The sequence below is a fragment of the Tympanuchus pallidicinctus genome, unplaced genomic scaffold, assembly GCF_026119805.1.
Source record: "Tympanuchus pallidicinctus isolate F22 unplaced genomic scaffold, pur_lepc_1.0 scaffold11, whole genome shotgun sequence".
Classification (NCBI taxonomy): Eukaryota; Metazoa; Chordata; class Aves; order Galliformes; family Phasianidae; genus Tympanuchus; species Tympanuchus pallidicinctus.
In genome coordinates this window covers 20,485,852-20,505,185 of record NW_026294627.1, presented here as the reverse complement: position 1 = coordinate 20,505,185, position 19,334 = coordinate 20,485,852, and positions in this window count along the sequence as shown.

The following is a 19,334-nucleotide window of genomic DNA, read 5'->3' as shown; positions in this document are numbered from 1 at the left end:
CACAGACATGACTAAAATAGTGGTTACCTGGGAGTTTTGGAAACAATATGATTTCAGAAAGCTGCAGAAAGATGGAGAGAAAACCCAGAAGATTTGTTATGGGAGATAAAGCACCAAGTTTTTCTTGAAATTCTTTTGCAATTGGCTGCCATCCCCTAGCAACCAACCTTTGTGAAGGTATGCTCTAATTTCTCACATGCTCCTGGAGGAGCCAAAGGTTTCCTTTCCACCAGCCCCATAACAGAACTAGTGAAGTTGAATACATATGGAACTAATTGCCTGAATACTGAGCCAGTCATCTTAGTTTAAACAGCAGAAGTGTAAACTTAGGTTATGTAAGTATGCATGCAAATATTTTGGAAAATTTCAGAATAGAGTCATATAGAATCATAGAATGGCCTGGGTTGAAAAGGACCACAGTGATCATCCAGTTCCAACCCCCTGCTATGTGCAGGGTCGCCAATCAGCAGACCAGGCTGCCCAGAGCCACATCCAGCCTGGCCTTGAATGCCTGCAGGGATGGGGCATCCACAGCCTCCTTGGGCAACCTGTTCCAGTGCTTCATCACCTTCTATGTGAAAAACTTCCTCCTGATATCTAACCTAAACCTCCCCTGTCTCAATTTAAAACCATTCCCCCTTGTCCTATTACAATCCACCTTTGTAAACAGTTGTACCCCTTCCTGTTTATATGCTCCCTTCAAGTACTGCAAGGCCACAATGAGTGCATGTCTTCTATTTAAAAAAATAATAATAATAGAACTTAAACCTAGAACTCTGTGACATACAGTAAATTTTGCTTTGGAAAAAAACCAACAGTTCTCCCATTTGTTTTTCCCATATCTAGGTCTGTTTTGCAGAGTATATTTCTACAAATAGCATGTTCAGTTGCAAGCTTCTTGTTGGCTGATACACTGACAAATTTTCTTGATATAACTGATCAAGCTGCTGGTAAATGGGTATGCAATGAAGTTATAACTGCTTTTCTACTGATAGGTATATAAATGTGGATCACTGTCTACTTATCAACTTGTACAAATTGTGAATAAATTTGTTACTCTGTTGAATTTGCTTAAATTTTGTTCAGGGTCCTTTTTCTTGTATTTGTGATAGAATAGATGGGCCAATAGCACAACCGAAAATAGCTTCCTTTCTCTAGGAAATTGGGATAACAAAATATGGCTTGATATCTATTTTATCCATTCTATACCTCATGCTATTCCTGGAAGATTCCATGATTTACACATGTTCCTTAATGCTAGGGTAATTCATTATTGCAACTTTTCTATATACAACTATCATTGCATTCCTCCACAGTGAATTTCTGATAGAGTTGCAATCATGAGTTTGTTTAGAAGTTGTATTCACAAAATCCTTCATTATATAATTTCCATTTCAGTACTTGGACTAAAATAGAACTGACTGACTTGTTTCCTCTGCTAAAATCACATAATATGCCATGTGTAGTACCAGAAAGGAACGTGTGCTAAAGGAAGCTGAATTTCCAGCATTATGTTTAGTAGGAGGGAATTCTTTTAGTTCTTAAACTTCTATTCGCTTCTATAATTTTTTTTTTTTTCAAAATCATGTTGTCTTTATTTTTCTAAGCTAATACACCATTTAGAGGTAGCTGTCTTCTCTAATCAACAGTGTTTGTTTATGATAAGCAAACTTTCATTGAGGTGAGCTATTCATCAGCTCTTGTGAACATTATTGTAGCACTGGCAATCTGAAAGAACAACAAATCTGTAACAGTAATCTTAGCCCTGTAGTAGCTTTGTTGTTTATTTTCAGTGTCTTCTCCAGGCTGAATAGCACCAGGTCTCACAGCCATTTCCTTCTAATTCTAATACCTCATCAGACTGAAAAATTAAGATGAGTACATACACTAGAAAGGCTACAGAAAACTATTATTTCCTTTAAATATAGTATTTGTCTCTTTTCTTTGATATTGACATATTCCCCACGAAGACAATGTCTATTTGTCAGTGACAGTTCCACTTCTGAGGTGGCTGGTAGGTTCCGAGCCCAGTGGGGTGTTCTGCATTAGCAGATCCCAATATTTGCATAATTATAACATTTTCATTTCAGCTTGCAAGATCAGACACTGAAAACAGGTCCAGAGAGGTGTGGCAGGAGGCAGCATGTGTGGAAGGATTGCTCACTAAGGCAAAACTGATGCAAACATATGATCTCATCCCTTTCTGTACCTTTCACAACACTTGAAATGAGAGAAGACAATGCCTTTGGTCCCAGCAGTACTGTTGCACCACCTGTAATAGACGATAGAAGGGTTATTTCATGATATTCTTTAAATTTTCTTAGCATATACTCCCTGAATGCTAGAGGTAGACTAGAGTATAATTTCAGGAAAACAAAACACATGTATCTGTTTCCTATGTTTGCAACAAACATATGAGAAAATAAAGCTAACAACTGAGTGCTTAAAGCTTTACATCCATTTTCATTTGAATTTTTAATAATTTGTAGCAATAGATGCTCCTTTAACTGGGGGGATAAAAAGCTTATGTAGCCATTCAATGGAAAAAGCTTGGAGAAATGTGCTTTTGAGGGCAGACTCTTGGATACAAACAACATAACTACCTGTTTTGTACCGTAATATATTTGATTAACACTAAATCTTGAACATCAACAAAATGTAGACATTTGGGCAATGTAGATCAGGACAAAGCCAGATTTGGAGAAGTTAAAGAATTTTCATTTATCTGCTGCACTGGCATCAAAATACTGCTTGCTTTACCATGTCCACATGAGGACTCCTGTTGTGCTTAATTAGACTGTTCTCCTGAGGACAGATAATGTGATTTGTTCCTGTGCCAGGCTCAGGAAGTGCTATTAGCCCCTTGCTCTCAAAAACCAGGATTTCTTACAACTTTTAAAGTAAAAACTAGGAAACAAAAATTGAAAGAGCATCTTAGCATCTGAACTTACAGTGCTCTGCGTATGTATTGCACCAAATATTTCCCTTTGCTGTTGTTAAACTTCCACATGACAGGGCACATTAAAGCCGAAGTAAAAATAAAAACAAAAACAAATTGAAGTTAGGCTTTTCTTGCTTGTCTTATTGTTAATTATTCCTATTTATTTTTTTCAACAAGACGTTTTCTTCAGTCCTGAAAGAGAGGAAAAAAAAAAAAAAAAAAAAAAGGAGAAAAAAAAAAATTCTTGTATCTATTTCCAGAGGCAAGTTTTGTTATACTGGTTCTATTTTAGAAACTTTGTAACAGGCCTTCCGAAACAGATTATAAGCATTTCAATCACTATGAAGCACAAAAAGCCAGTTACCATTTCACTAAGTTGCTTTGATTTTTATTGCTGCAAGTTATCAAAAAAATCAGTTGTAGTTGGTGAAAAAAAATATATATCTTCATGAAATTTGTATGATTTAAAATTAATAGTTTCTCTGCTTTTTATGCTCTGACCAATAAAATGAAAGAAATGCCACGATTGTCCTCATGATTGTAAATATTACTGGTAAAATTTCATTCAGCATAAGCTTTTGTGTAACGAGAGGTAATAGTCATTGAAGTAATCAGAATTACTCAAATATAACTCTTTAAAATGAAAACATTTATCAATTTTGTCATTTTTTGCTTAATTGATATCATTATGGTATAATCCTAATAAAAGATGCATAGATGTAAATAACAGGATTCATAGCATTATAGAAACTGAACAGCACAATTTGTTATGGTAATACATAGTTCTTGTCTTCTTTGAAAGGGTTAATTATGTGATTCATCCACAAATCTTACTTCAAAACCATAAATCTGAGCTACTTAAATAATTCTACCACTTTATGCTCACCTTTTATTTATTTTTACATTCTTAACCATGAGAACCTTTTCAATACTGAAATTAATAGTCATTTTTAATACTGAGGTCACCTCTTTGTTGATCCTTTTCATACTTTATTTTTCATTTTGTTGCTGTTGATCTCCTTTTTCTTTTTTGTAGATGCTTCAGACTAACATTACCTCTCGTGCAGTTGCTATTTGGTAACATGAGAATCCATAAAGATCTATTTTCTATACAACAGAAAGGACCTTAATAAAAGTCATGCTAGTCTCTCCTCTCCCCATCTCCTTCTCCCAGGCACTGTCTTTGCCTCCCAAGTGCCATGATGCCAACTAACTTGAAAAATTATCCTCTGATGCTCATCTTTTAAAAATTCCATCAAAGTGTAAACAGCTCACAAGGAAAATGGCTCATACTGCCACTGTTAGTCCAAGGCACTTTTTACAGCTAGATTTCCTTGTGCTGAATTTAGCATGTAATAATTTTTCTTAGAAATTTCCAACAGAAAGAATAAGCTAGAGTCATATAGAGTCATAAAAAAAAAGGAATTCAGGTATCCTAAAATGTTTCAACAAACTAACATTACCCAGATTACCCCAAAAGTAATGCCACGTATTTACTTCCATGGAAACAACAACAGATATGAAGAACACAATAACATTACTTAATAAAGTATATTCTCAGCTACAAATCACTGCGTTTTAGTATAGTCATCACCCTTAGGTATGCATTTTCACCAGCAATGAAAAAGAGCCTGAATACTGCTCTTCTAAAAATCTGCACCAGTGGAAGTGACCCAATGTTTTGCAGCTGATATGATGGAATTGTTGCTGAAATGCACCACCCACAGCCTCACTGTGCTCATGTCCACTGTTTGGTCTTCATAAACATTCAGCAAGGATCAGTGAATGTCAGTGCATTCTATTTTTTTCCGCATGGAGGAATTCAGTGACTCACCTTTGCTTCGTATGCACTTCCATGTCAGAAATCCTTTTGTCAGACTGCCTCGCTGCTGCCATCTCTCACACGTCAACAAAATGTAACAGAATATCGATGGGAAGGTTCAACCTCTACTGCCATACCACCAACATCCGCTTCTGACATCATGGGCCAACATCATATAATAGAAGGCATTACTTTCAGAGCAGCCCTTGCATTTTAAGTTTCATGCATGTCAGCTAAGATGCTGCTGCTGCAGACATTTTTGTTTTAATGTGTTTCCAAACGGTTGGACTTGATGATTCTTGTGGATCCCTTCCACCACAGGATGTTCTGTGACTAAATGATCCTATGATTCCAGACAATGGCTTAGGATGGAAATTATCTTTTGGTGGAAACATTTCATGCATCAATATGGCAAACTAATCACAGTCACAGAATCACAGGTGTTGGAAGGGATCTCCAAAGATCATCTAGTCCAACTCTCTGCTAAAACAGATTCCTCTGAGGAGGTTACACAGAAAAGCAGCCAGGAAGACTCAGAATATCTCCAGAAAAGAACACTTCACCACCACTCTCGGTCCCTTGTTCAAGTGTTCTTTCATTCTCAAAGTTAAGACATTCTTCCTCATGTTTTTGTGGAATTTCCTGTATTCTACCTTGTGCTTGTTGCCCCTTGTCTGCCATCTGGCAGCACTGAAAAGAGCCTGGCCCCATCCTCTTGACACTTGCTCATTAGATGTTTAAAACTGTTCATAAGTTCTCCTCTCAGTCTTCTCCAGTCTGAATAGCCTCAGGTCTCTCAGCTTTTCCTTGTGTGGAAGATGCTTCAGGCCACTAACTGTCTTTGTGGCCCTGCACTGGTCTCTCTCCTCTCTCCAGTCTTCATTTAACTGAGGAGCTCAGAACTGGACACAGTACTCCAGATGTGGCCTCATCAGGGCAGAGTAGAGGGAGAGGATCACTTTCCCCACACCTGCTGTCCGTACTCTTTAATGCACTCCAGGATACTGCTGGCCTTCTCAGCCACAAGGGCACACTGCTGGCTCACGGCCATCCTGTTGTCCGCTAGAACACCCAGGTCCTTATCTGCAGCCAGTAACTGTGGACAAAAAGGTGAAACAGATAATGCCAAAGATTTAAAATTGATAGGCTATTTTATGGCAAAAATGCATATATGTTTGAAGGTCTAATTTTTTCATCTGTGAACGCTTGGCAGTATATCAAACTATCATTGAAATCATCAGGAAGCAACACTACATCTAAGTGTTATTTGGTATTATCTTCATGAAATAAATATTAAACTATTCTCTCAAGTACATTATAGACAGTTAAAAAAACACCCACCTAGTAAACATATTCCATATTGCAGTCATGCAGAGCAAGTAACTTCAGAGCAGTTTCATGAATGAAAGGAAGTGAAGGATTTGTACAAGAGGATTTATTTAGTTTGTTTTCATGCCCTAGAATGAAAAGAATTTGTTACTCATAATAGTTCTTTTCTCTTCTGACATTACTGGTGATAAATAAATAAATAAATAAAATCAATCTGTGAAAGAACCATGGTACATTTATTCCTCAGGTTCCAAGTATTATTTATTTTTCCTTGCTTTAGGATTACCCTTTATGATATTTTATTGATTTTGGCTTAATCATTTCGATCTATGTCTATAGTAGAAGGGTTGTGGTGCGCAGTAGAGAAGAGTATGTACTCCTGGATGTTGCCCAAGGAAAGTAAGTCGAAATTACTCTTTCATCAGAATTCCAATAGGGTTTACGTATAAGGTCATAATCTTGAATTAATTGTTTTACATCTTTCCTGAAGTAGTTTTTAAAACTGGATTTACTACTGGAGTTGCAAATGTACTGTGCCATGTAGAGTGAAAAGATTACTTCATGTCTTGAAGACTACGCCTTTTAAGGAAAAAATGCCAAGGTTATTTGCTTTTATTGCTTCTACATGACATTGTTGACTCTTATTCAGATTGTGATCCTCTCTTGCCCCTGGATTTGTGCAATTTAGTATGCCTTCTAAAAGTAATGCCTAACACTTCTGCCTGTTCAGTAAAATCCTGTTTTCCTCAGACCATTCCTACAGTTTGTGAGGACCATTCTGAATTCTAATCTTGTCCTCTAAGGCATATAGTCGCTTCCAGTGCACTGTTGTTTGCAGATTTAATAAGCACACACTCTATTCCATCATCCAGATCATTAATGACTTTATTGCACAGTATCAAGCCTTCATCACCCCTGTGGAAGCACACATGGCAGTTTTCCATATGAACAGTGAACCACTGATACCTATTCTTCATTATAAACATTAGTTGTAGTACTATAATTAGTAATATACAGACCATATTTCCAAATCTTGCTTTCCAATGTATTCTAAGGCACTCCTAAAAGCTGAGTCAACACTGAGGTGCATAACAGAATATTTTGGCTGGGAGGACTGTTGGAAGGTGACCTAATCTGATTCTTCCCTCTCCAGCTCTTCAATCTGCAGCACTGCAAACCTCTAAGTAGACTCAGCTTCAAAGTTATATCCAATACTGAACTTAGCTTCTTTAAGTTCATTCATTCATAGATTCTCAATGAATCGACTGGTTCTCTGACGTTCTTCATGGCCTCTTCTAGATTCATTGCCTATGTCTTTTTTCACACTGGAGCCCCATTTCTGACATAATTCTCAAAATATTTCCCCACAAGGGGCAGCCTGTTTATGCTAACAGTTTATTTCAACTGAGCCAGTTGTTATAATTTCACTAACGAAACCTAATTGTTATTTAAACTTGCATTGTTGCAAAGGAGCAACACTTATTCATGCTTATCTTCTTGCCACTTAAGTAACTCCTTTTTTTCTTACAGATCTGCTTTGTAAATAGTCACCCATGCCACAGCAATATTCTAACCTAGATGCAGGATTCTGCATTTGCTTTTGTTTAATTTCATGAGGTGCTGCCAGGCTCCTGAGGAGTAACCCCCTTCTTGTGATTGTACTGTCTGAGTTAGGGAGGTTGGCTGTCTCAGTCCAAGGTCAGCTCATTCATTCTAGGAGCAGTTGTGAACCAGAACAAGTAAGGGCATGCCTTTCATTCCCCCTGAGAACTGCTTTGAAAAGGAGGGTGTGTAGCTGGCACCAGCCTGTTCTACATCCCGGTCGCGTAGCACCTATGTCTGCACCCGGTCCTGTGCCTTCATGATCCTCAACCTGGCTCAGACCCTCTGATTTGGTTTCCTGTCATGGCACTGGACTTGTTACTGCTGAATTTTGGGTGATCACTGGACTGAGGTTTGATCTGCTTGCTGCATCTGGTCGCAGACATAATGACTCTATGTTCTGCATTGTTAGTGAGGTTTGCACCTGCCTGCCTTTGCAGCTTCACTTCTCTTGTCTCTCAGTTCATTTTCCCTCAAAGGGCAACGGCCTCTGCTGCTCCCTGGCAGCTCCTGTCAGCCTGTTTCTCTTCCTTTTGAGGTCCCAATACTGAGCCCTGCAGCCCTGGTGACCAGCCACCACCTGGGTTAACTTCATTCACTGTGATTCTGTGAGCCCAGCCATCCCACCAGTTCTTCCCTCAGTGAATTGTACAGCTGTCCAAGACATGAGCAGCCAGTTTTCCTGCAAGAATACTGTGGAAAACAGTATCAAATGCTTTACTAAAACCCAGGCAGACACCCTTGATGATTACTACCAATGTCCAGCTGGCAGTTGGACTTTGAGCTGCTGATCACTGCCCTGTAAGCCTGGCCATCCACTCAGCTCTGTGTGCACTTCACAGTAACTCTGTCTCCTATCTACAAAGATGCTATGGGACATATCAAAAACTTATCTAAATCTGAAGTAAACATCATCCACTATTCTCCCATTATCTGGCAGCATCAGCCAAGTCATTAAAGAAGGCAAGTGGGTTTGTCAATTATGTCTTGTTCTGATAAATCCACACTGACTGTTCCAAATCATGTTCTCCTTCACATGCTAGAAAATTATATCCATGCTCCATAATTTTCCTCTGCAGCTGGCTAACTGGCATATAGTTCCTACAGTGTTCTTTCTTAGCCTTCCTCCAGATGATGGTGACATTAGTTAAGTCATCAGAAATTTTGCCGGTTCACCATAACATTTCAAGGATGGTAGCAAGCAGTCCTGGCAATTGTGCTGGCCAACTGTCTCTGCAGAACTGAATGAGTGTAAATGTCCAGCTTGCCTGTTGATAGCAGCCCACTCTCCCTTTGTGACAGCTAACACTTAGCTCCCTCAGACTCTGTAAGTAATACAGGGGCCTGGGAGGGACCAAGATATGGGAGTAGACCTGACCAGTTAAAGACTGAGACAAAGACATCATTGAGCACTTCAGTCTTCCCCATATCTTTGTCACTAGCCCTAGTGGGTGAATTGCTTTCACCCATCATATTACTCTTCCAGTACGTAGCTCAGCATGAGAACTTGAATCTGCTGTCATAAGGCTTCTTTGTGCTGAGGATTTGGGAAGTTTCCCATCACACTGGATCTGTATCTGGGCTATGTTCTCAGGGAAAGAGTGAGCATGCCCCATTGTACTGTACTTCAGGTGCTCTTTCCTGGTTTTCTCCACCTTTTCTTCAGACTTTGGGCTTTATCCCCTGATAGACTGGAGTCCTCCTCATGAGATAAGCTTGAAAAATATGCCCTGTTTTTTCTCATAGATGCCACCTTGCTGTAGGTGGCTTACTTCGTCATAGTGCTGTGGTCATAAAAGCCAAAACCCTCCTAACAAAACCAGCTGTGCAGCCAAATGTTGAAGCAGTCCATATTTCCACTCCTGCTATAGTTAATCTGAGTTCCTGTGCTCTTCCATAGAGTTCCCAGAGCTCTCTAGTCTCTCTTGACAGTGCTAATGCTCACAAGGCTGACAGAGATGATACTCTGAGAGCTCAGCAAGACCTCAGATTGCAGATTTGACAATCTCTCTGCAACATCTTAGATTCAAGCTCCTGAAAACAAACCTCCTAAATACAGCAAGTCTGATCAGCAGGTTACTATCTCTGCCATATGCAGAATGCAGTCTCTGAGCACTGAAGCCTCTTAGTGTCTCTTAATGTCAGCTTTACGATGCATAGATCATAGACATTGTTCTTCACCTGTTTCAAAGGTCCTTCATTTGCACAAGTGACATAATAGAAAGATCTTTCTTTTGTTGGTGGAAGTCTCAAGTGTTTCAAGTCACTGCTCTCTCAAATGTGGTTTCTGGCTATATAATGCATTGGCTGATGTGTTGAGCCCAAAGGGTTGTTGTACATGGAGTTACATCAGATTGGTAGCAAGTCACAAGTGAGGTTCTTCAAGGCTCCATTTTAGGACCAGTTCACTTTGCAGTTTTCATGAATGAATTGGATTCAGAACTAGAAAGTGTTTTGAGCAATTTTGCTGATGATACTAATTTAGGAGGAGCTTTTGACTGTGCCCAGGGTAGAGAGGTCTGGCAGAAAGGTCTAGACAAATTTCAGAGCTGGCTAGTCATTACGTTTATGAACTTCAACAAGTGTCGGCTTCTGCACTTGGGAAGAAGCAACCTTGGCTATACACATAGATAGGGGAATTAGGGTGTTAAACTAGGTATGAAGGTGAAAGAGAATGAAACGAGGCTTGCTGGTGATGAACCTAGGGGAACAATACCAGGGTTGAGAGTGAGGCCAGTGGCTCAGCTGGAGTGTATCTACTTCAATTCATGCAGAATTGGCAACAAACAGGAGGAGCTGGGAGCCACTGCATTGCTAGCAAATTATGGTTTATTTGCCATTACTGAAACATGGTGGGATCACTCCCACAGCTTAGTGCCCAGGGAGATTCAGATTGGATATTAGGAAAAATTTCTTCTCAGATAAGAGTGGTGAGAACAGTTTGTGCAGGAAAGGAGTGGAATCGCTGTCCCTGTTTAAGGAAAGGGTAAATTTAGTATTTAGGGACATGGTTTATAGAGCAATATTGGTGGCAGATTTTTTTTTTTGCTGGATGACTTTACATGTCTTTTCCAACCTTAATGTTTCTATGATTCTTTGAGACTCTAGAGAACAGCTTTGCTGAAAAAGATCTACTGGTCTTGGTCAATAGCATGTTGAACATGAGACAGCAGGGTGCCCTGGCAGACAGGAACTGCAACAGTACCCTGGGGTACATCTGGCTCAGCACTGCCATGGGGTGAGGAAAGGACCTGTCCTGCTCTACAGTGCACTGATGCAGCCTCACCTTGAATACTGTGTGCAGTTTTGGACACCACAGAATAAAAAACATAAAAATATTAGAGAGCATAAAGAAGAGAGCTACAAAGATGGTGAAGGGTCTAGAGGGGAAAACATATGAGGAGCAGCTGAGGACCTTGGATGTGTTCAGCCCAGAGCACAAGAGGCTGAGCAGAGGCCTCGTGGCAGCCTATGGCTCCTCACAGGGAGCAGAGAGGCAGCACTGAGTTCTGCTCTCTGGATACAGCAACAGGAGCTGAAGGAATGGCATGAAGCTGCGTCAGAGGAGGGGCAGGGAAGTGTTAGAAGGTTCTTCACCCATGGGTGGTCAGGCACTGGAACAGGCTCTCCAGAGTCCTTGCCCCAAGCTGCCAGAGTTCAAAGAGCGTTTGGACAACGCACTCAGTCATATGATCTGATTTTTGGTGGTGCTGTGTGGAGCCAGGATTTGGACTCACTGATCCTTATGGTCCCTTCCAACTTGGGATATTCTATGATTCTGTGATTTCTAGGTCTCCACTGAAAACCTGTAGATTTCCCATTCACCTCCTCACTCAGCCGCTTCACATGGTAGCTCATTGGTTTGAGCAGAGCACATCTTGTACGTATGAGGACATCATCACTGCCAACTAAGTTTTGGAGTGAAGAAGTAGGTGCTTTGTGCAGCCTGAGACTTCAGTACTCACATCCTTTCTCAGGTGTTCCATCTGTGTCAAGACTTCTGGTGTGCTAAGAAGTCACACAATTTCTTCTGGGGATCTGCTGCCTTGTGATATACCACCATCATTGCAGTAACTCCTACAGTCCTGTGCAGCCTCAGAAAGATTTTCCAAGATTCGTCATTTTTCCCTCCCATGTGAACTCCTTCATTGATTGCAGAGTTGCTGTTCTCATACAGTTTGCATCTTTCCTGATCGGTGGCACTCCCTAGATGTTAGTTAAATAAGAAGCTCAGCACAATCACGTTTCCCTCCCCCACTCACTAAATTATCTGCCTGCCAGGCTACTTCTAATATTGTGTCTTGGCTGCTGGCCACGATGCGCTCACCTCCTGAATACTAAGCCCTTTTTTTTTTTGCATGTCTGTGTAAATTATTCCTACATGTAAGTGAAGGAAAAAAAAACACAAGTTTGGAGTGATTTTCATTTTTCCATGAAGTAGGAAGATTAGAGGAAGAAATTCTGAAAAATTCTTCAATATACATGCCTACTCAATGTTTTTTCATAAGATTTGGCATTCCTAGGAATAGATAGATGGAATAAGGCAGTGGGAGGTTGATAAGGTGGGTAAGTTTCACTGAAGCCATTTACACACTCCTGCAAATGTGCCAAGACTGTCCTAAGTTTCATAGTTACATATCATTTTCGTGACAAAAAAATGATTTTTCAGCAAACTCATTACAAATGTACAACTTTTTTTTGCATTTGAAAGTCCGTTTATAGCATTTGTTTACCAAGATACCCAAAGAAAGTAAATCTCCAGGAAAACTATGCCTTCCAAAATGTGTCTCATAAGGGCTGTAAAAGTTATTGCAAGATATCCTAATGTATCATTTGAAATTTAGTAGATGATCAAGCAATTAGGCTGTCATAATATATAAGCACAAGGGAATAGTTACAATTACACTGGAAAAACTTTGGGATTTCTGGACTGTAGAATCATGCTCTCTACAGCTTTTTAATGATTTTTCTTGAGTATGTATAGGGTGCCTGAAGAATACATTAATATGTCTTATTCGAGGTAGAAAAACAACTTTTTAAAATTCTCTTTGTTTTTCTTACATTTAAATAACTTTAATGTATTTCTGCATATAATAACGTGATATAGTATAAAATTATTTTCCTTTACAGGTTTTACAGATGCAGCAAGTAATATCTAAGTTGCAACGTTCGAACATTACATTTGATTGGAACTGTCAGTCTCACTGTGCCTTATATACACTACATCTCAAAGGGCTGTGTGCTTGAAAAAAACGAAAAGAAAAAGAGGTTTATTAAGCTTTGACTAATTTTCTTGGATAACTGTTGTGTTTTTATTAACCTCCACAGAGTTCAATTACTTGCAGCTCCAACTTCAGGTTGACGCATCAATGCCATCTTTAATTTCTTTATAGATAGCTGGCAAGTAATTTGAGTTTGATGTGAGTGTGAGGGAAGCAAGACAATCTTTGCTTCAGCTTCTATCTTCATTGCTGAGTATGGTTAAAGGTCACATAAATAATTTCTTTCTGAGTTGCTTTCTGCGTTTAATAGGAGAGCCCCAAAGATCTTATTATTGTATCTTATTTTGACTTTTCTGTCTTTTTTGAGCTTTGAAGATTCTCCCTAGTTTTCTCTATCTATGACAGCTTTCTTTGTGCGCAGCACTATCTGTAGGAGCTGTTACCACAACCGGTCTGTCTAACCTGTACCTTTATATTTTTGCAGCAGTAAATAAAATTACATCTAAGATTGCTCTTTCATTCTTACATCATACCGCTTTTTTTTTTTGTCCCAGAATTTTGTCTTTTTGTTTTGAGATGCATTGGAAAAGTAGATAGTCTCTTTGTTCACATATTGCAGAGTGTTGTACTTGCTTTTATTCTGGGTAGGCTCACTTGGAGTTACTCTCAGCCTCCTGAAATCAATTTCTAGCAAGCTTGGAAGTAGAAGCCTTTCTTTCCAAATATAGCTACCTCAGTTTGTGAATGGTTTGCTTTATTGACTGGACATTCATTATTGCATTTAAAAGAAAAAAATAACTAAATGATTCTTAAGCAAAACAAAATTAAAAAAAAAAAAAATCCCATGCTTATGACCAAAGACATTGTGATAAACATTTTACATTTCTGTCAGTTTGCTCTGCTTACACACTCAGACCACTGCCCTTCCAGAAGAGAAATTTTTTTAATTATCCTTTTTCATTCTCAGCACAACTGTGTGATGGACAGACGCCTTTGTCTAATTATTATTTTCCTTGTCCCTTCTCAGAAATGGGCTCATTGGCCAGCTCCAGTGATAGATTTTGCGTTGTTCTCTGCCAGCTAGTAAACCAAATGATTGCAGCAGTGTGGTTTGGATCATCTGTATACTCCATCATCCCTTTAGAAAAAAGAATTGCCATGTTTCTCTTTCAATTCTTTGGACCAGTTCTCTGCTTGCAGCTCTCTCATCCTTACACTGTAGCACAAAAACAGTTTATACACCTATGTTATAGATACTTAACCAGCAGAGCACTCTTTTTCATTAAGTTGTTTGTTCAGATCTACTTATTGAAGTTTCCTAAATGATCAAAGCTCCTGATGTAGAAGATCCTCAGCACCTGTTCTGTTATTCACTTTTGCTTGCAGCCTGCTTTCCTGGTGGCTTAGTTTCTGGAAAATGCAGCAAGTCCTGAACTCATAGTGGCTCTTCCTAGAAAAGTTTCCACAAAAGTATTCAGCAGCTTCAGCTCAGGTTGCCCACTGCAGCTGTTTTACCCCCACATTACTCAATCTTTTCTTTCATTTCCTTTGCCAGACCTCCAACTCAAACCAAAACAAAGTTTTGGATCCTGGATACATTTATGCTGATTTTCTTCTTCCTGGGGAAATCTGGATTAGATTCACAATTATATTGCCACCATGGCGTTTTAGAGTAGCTGTTAACTTCAGGGAGTCTAAACGGGTTTCTAGCAACAAATATACATGCCATCTTTTAATGATGAAAAATATCATATCAAAAACATTCCTTGGATATGAATTTGTAACAACAACACAGAATTCAATCTATAATTTAATACCCCATTGTGCTACTCTATTACCCTTTCCTTAGATGCAAGGTTTGATAGATAAGTCTTTCTGCTGATTCTACAGTAGGCTTCTTACTCATCTCATGAAATATGATGCTGCTTGCAACTTACCAGGAGTTTCTATTCTGCCAAAGAAGAAAGAATGGTTATTTGTGTTCTTGTAACTAAGGTTCTCAAGATGCGTTCAGTCTTGACAAATCAAAGTCCTGACTATTCTTAGTCTTTATTACTGAGTAAAATTGTAGCTGGTAATGTTGGCATGCCTCGTTAGTTTATCAGAAAGGAATTACATTTCTCATACTTGGGATATAGCAGCACAAAGAGAATGGAAACCCTACATCCCACCAGATACTGCAATGTAAGCAATTATGTGCCTCCTCAAAGATTCCTATTATTTTCTACATAGCTATCAAAAATAAATTTAAGGACATGTTTTCAAGTATTTCTTATGTTTCAGAATCACAGTTATTCCTGATAGCTTTTAGATGATTCACTTTTCTAGGCAAAACACAATTGAGAAAAGAACTTAAAGAAAAACATAGATTTGTTAAATACAAACATTTCCTCCTGAATGTAAAGAATTATTTGTTGCCATCAAAGTGCTGATTTTTTTTTTTTTCTGGCATAAAGAGTATTGTAAATTTATGATTCGCTATAAATTTAATTTCTTCTTCTCTTATTTTTTTTTTTTCAGTTTGACTACTCCAGCCTATCAGATGACAAAGATGTTAATATGGTTTGCAAAAATGACTACTAACTTTTTTTTTTTTTAAAAAAACACACATTGCAACAAATAAGTCTTTCCTAATACTTGTTTTACTTATGAAGAGAATTATAATATAAATACGAACCACGGAGGTTGTGCGTGTGGCTATATGATGTTTTACTGACAATGTTTCTGTTATTGCTAAATTAGCTCCATTTTTTCATTATCAAATTTTGTAGACTCTGATTGTGCTTTTTGTCTTTCACCAGATATTAGCCAGGAGGAGCTTTTTTTCCCTTGTTTGGATAAAGTACCTGCAATAACACATTGATTCAAACTACTTTCTTAATAGTATGATAGTAATTTTTTAAATAATATTCAAATCATAAAATGAACAGTGCTCCTATTCAATGGGACAAGCAATTCTAGATGAAAAATGGATTTCTCATCTTATTTCTGAATCCTGCTGTGGGAGTACCATACTTAATGAATCCAGGAAAGGACAGAAGGAGGAAACATAGGGACTTATTTATGGAATTGAGAATTTCTGGTATGTCATCACTGCCATTTTCTTACATTAAAACTGAAGATATGGAGTAAAATTCATGTTGGTTTTTTTTTTTTATGTTGATGAATGTGCAGTAAAAGTACATGTACAACTTAGTCTTAACTCAGAGTGGGTGGTGCTGGGTAACTTGTCACATAAATAGTCTTATTTACTGATAATAGTGAGACTATAATTACTCTTGATAATACAAGGAACTAACACAAATGTTGGGTTAAGTCTAACCTAGATAATTTTTTTATTATTTTTTTTTTTACCAAAATTTCTCCTATAATCCATCTTGGAAAAGCAAATAAAGCCTGCTAAAGAAGACAGAAAGGCATCCCTTTATCGTTACTCACATACACAGATCCAACTTAACTTCTCTGATGTTAAGTGTTGGATTTTTAATTCAGATCAATCAGCATTTCAATGAGATGCCACTGAATTAATATACTGCTGTAGAATCTGGTCCAAAAGTCTTCCTATAAAATAATCTGATAATACGAATGTAGTTAGGCATTAAAGAATCTTGAGATGTCTGCAGTGTAAACACTAAACATTGATCATCTTCTCTTAACAATGACTATTAATATATTCATATTCTGAGACATTGACTTGAACACAGGTAGAACACTCACATACAAAAGAAGAGTGAGATTGAAAAGTCATTAACATTTCTCTGAGTGATGCTACAGTGGGAATTTTAAGACCAGATCATTTATAGCAACAGGAAGTAAATTCAGTCAGCAGCAACTGCAGCACCAGGAGCATATAATAGCCCCTACTCACTTCTTCACTTCGTAAACCGCAGTAGTATATATTGCGCTATTTCCTTGTCAATACTATCATGATAATTTTCGGAAAAACAGAAAATTCATGGTCTATGATACGACACTGGTTTCTTTCTTTTACTCTGGTACTATCCTAAATAATTAATGAATACATTTATTTACTGAATTAAGCTACTTTAGCATGTCTAGCAGAGTGTAGATGTATCAGAGAAAAAAAGAACCAATAAGATAAACTTTGACAGTAGGCTAGGCTAGGAACTGCTTTTACTTAAAACTCAACATACTCAAAGTATTTACTTACGGACATAGTTGTTGTTGTTTCTTTAATGTTCTTTGTTACTTCTTTCACCAAGAACAAATATCAATTTCCTTGAAATTAAACCTCCGGGAGATTAATTTCAGCAAATTTTATTCTAAACCTAATGATGAATTTCTCTAAAACTGAAAAGTAGAAAAACAAGGAAATAAGTAAAAACAACATGCACATCCAAAAGTTACCACTCTTCAAGTATTAGTCCATGATTATTATATTAAATCTTGTGTTTGGAGCATAGCTGGAAATGCTCATGTCTTTGGGCCTAACTTCCTAGATCAATATTTTAGAATAACTGACCATTAGCTGTAATAAGCCTCCCACAATTTTATTATGTAGACGTAAGATACAGAAAACAGTGGGGACACATTGTTTTTTGTAGAGATGGAGCTTTGAATATTTCACATATTCAAACTTCCAGTGTAAAGTGGGATCTGTCCAGTCTCACTTCAGATGCCTAAATCTTATTCAGCTAAGAATGGAGAAGCATTTATTTAGCTGAAAATGCAGGCATATGCCAGTCCTATCTTCACACTATACTTTTTCCTCTGTACTGTTCAGTGAATTACAATCAAGGATCCCTTTATGTGTCACTTAAGACTATTTTCATACTGAAACTACTTTCAAAATCAACAATTGTCAAGCTTCTGTCTCAGAGATAGTCAGCCCATGCTGACCATCCTGTAGTTAAGAACATCCAGAAGATTCTGTTACCTATTTTTTTGGAGCAAGATGACTTTCTTTGCAGGTGTCTGTGGGTTGTAAAACTGGGTGCTGGCATTCAGCTGAGTAGGTGGTTCTGTCTTTAGTCCAGGTCAGAAGTGGCCAATTCTGGCTTTTATTTGCACTGCTAGCAGAGCATTTCTTCCTTTTTCTTCTGTTCTTCTGATCCCATGATGAAATAGTTTAAATTGATCAACTTGATATGACTTCAGCATTGACCCTGATTTCAGCAGAAGGTTGGTCATGAGACCTCTCAGGGTCACATCCAGGATGAACAATTCTTTGCCTCAGTGATATTCAGCTGAGGAAGGCAATGATTGGGTGTGGAATTTTTCAGGTGTGAAATTATGATTCTCTACACTATGGTCCTATGGAAGAGAAGAGAAACTTTAAAAATTCAGGAGACTTTTGTATGTAGTAATTTTGCTCTAGTTTGATATTTACAAAGCTTTAAGTATTGTCAGTTTACTGAGTGGATTTCAATACATTCTTTGGTTATATTCACCCCCTTAGCAGAAAAGAATTAAGTGAAAAACTACTCTTCACATTGGCTAATTTTGGATGTTGTTTATCTGGTCTTATAATACTTCAAGGAAGTTTACAAAATTTCTACTTACAAGCTAAATAAGCTACAGGAATGACACTTACTAGGAATAAGGCAGAGGTAAAAATTTTTGAAGGATCACGTTACAGCTGTATGGTCATTTTTGTTGATATAATTGTGGTTTCTGTGCTTACAAATATTTAATTTTGTTTGCTTCCACTGTGAATTCAAGAAAAAAAAGGGAATGTATCTCAGATCAGGTGGATATCAGAACAGTTATTTATGGAACAAATAGTTTTGTATAGTTGGTGTTCAAGTTCAGATCTGAATTGGTGAAAAATAAATGAAATTTAAAACCATTCAAGAAAAAAAAAAAAAGCAGAAATTATCCTGAAGGCTTGGCTATGCCCATATGCATACATTTAAAATTCAGCTACAAAAGCAACTATATCTGTATTTGGGTAAGTATGAGAAGAAATTACCTAGGTCATCTCAGCTAATTAGCATACCTAAAAGCTGAGCATCTAATACTGTGTTATGAAATTCTTATACTGATTCACTGTCCTGGTCTACGCTGAGACGTTGTTAATAGCACACCAGTGTTTTGGTTGTTGCTGAGTGATTACATTTTACATATTTTCTGAAAGTTATCTCAGTTCTCACTTCTCTATTTGCACAAAAATTCACCTTTCAACTGAATACTATCATAGTATCTTCCTAATTGTTTGTCTCTCACTTCTGAAGTTTCTCAAGATTATTAAAATCTCTTAACCTCTTAAAATCTCTTAAGTTAAAATTAGAGTGAATTATTTTAAGTGACATTATGGCATTACCAAATGAAGAGAAACCTTGTGCTTCTTTTTGTATGTGATGTCTATATTCAGTGTCAAGAATTGCAACTAACAAAGTGTTAAGGTTTCCTGATTATACTCCAAAATCAGAACCTCAGAAAATTAGAAACACGTACA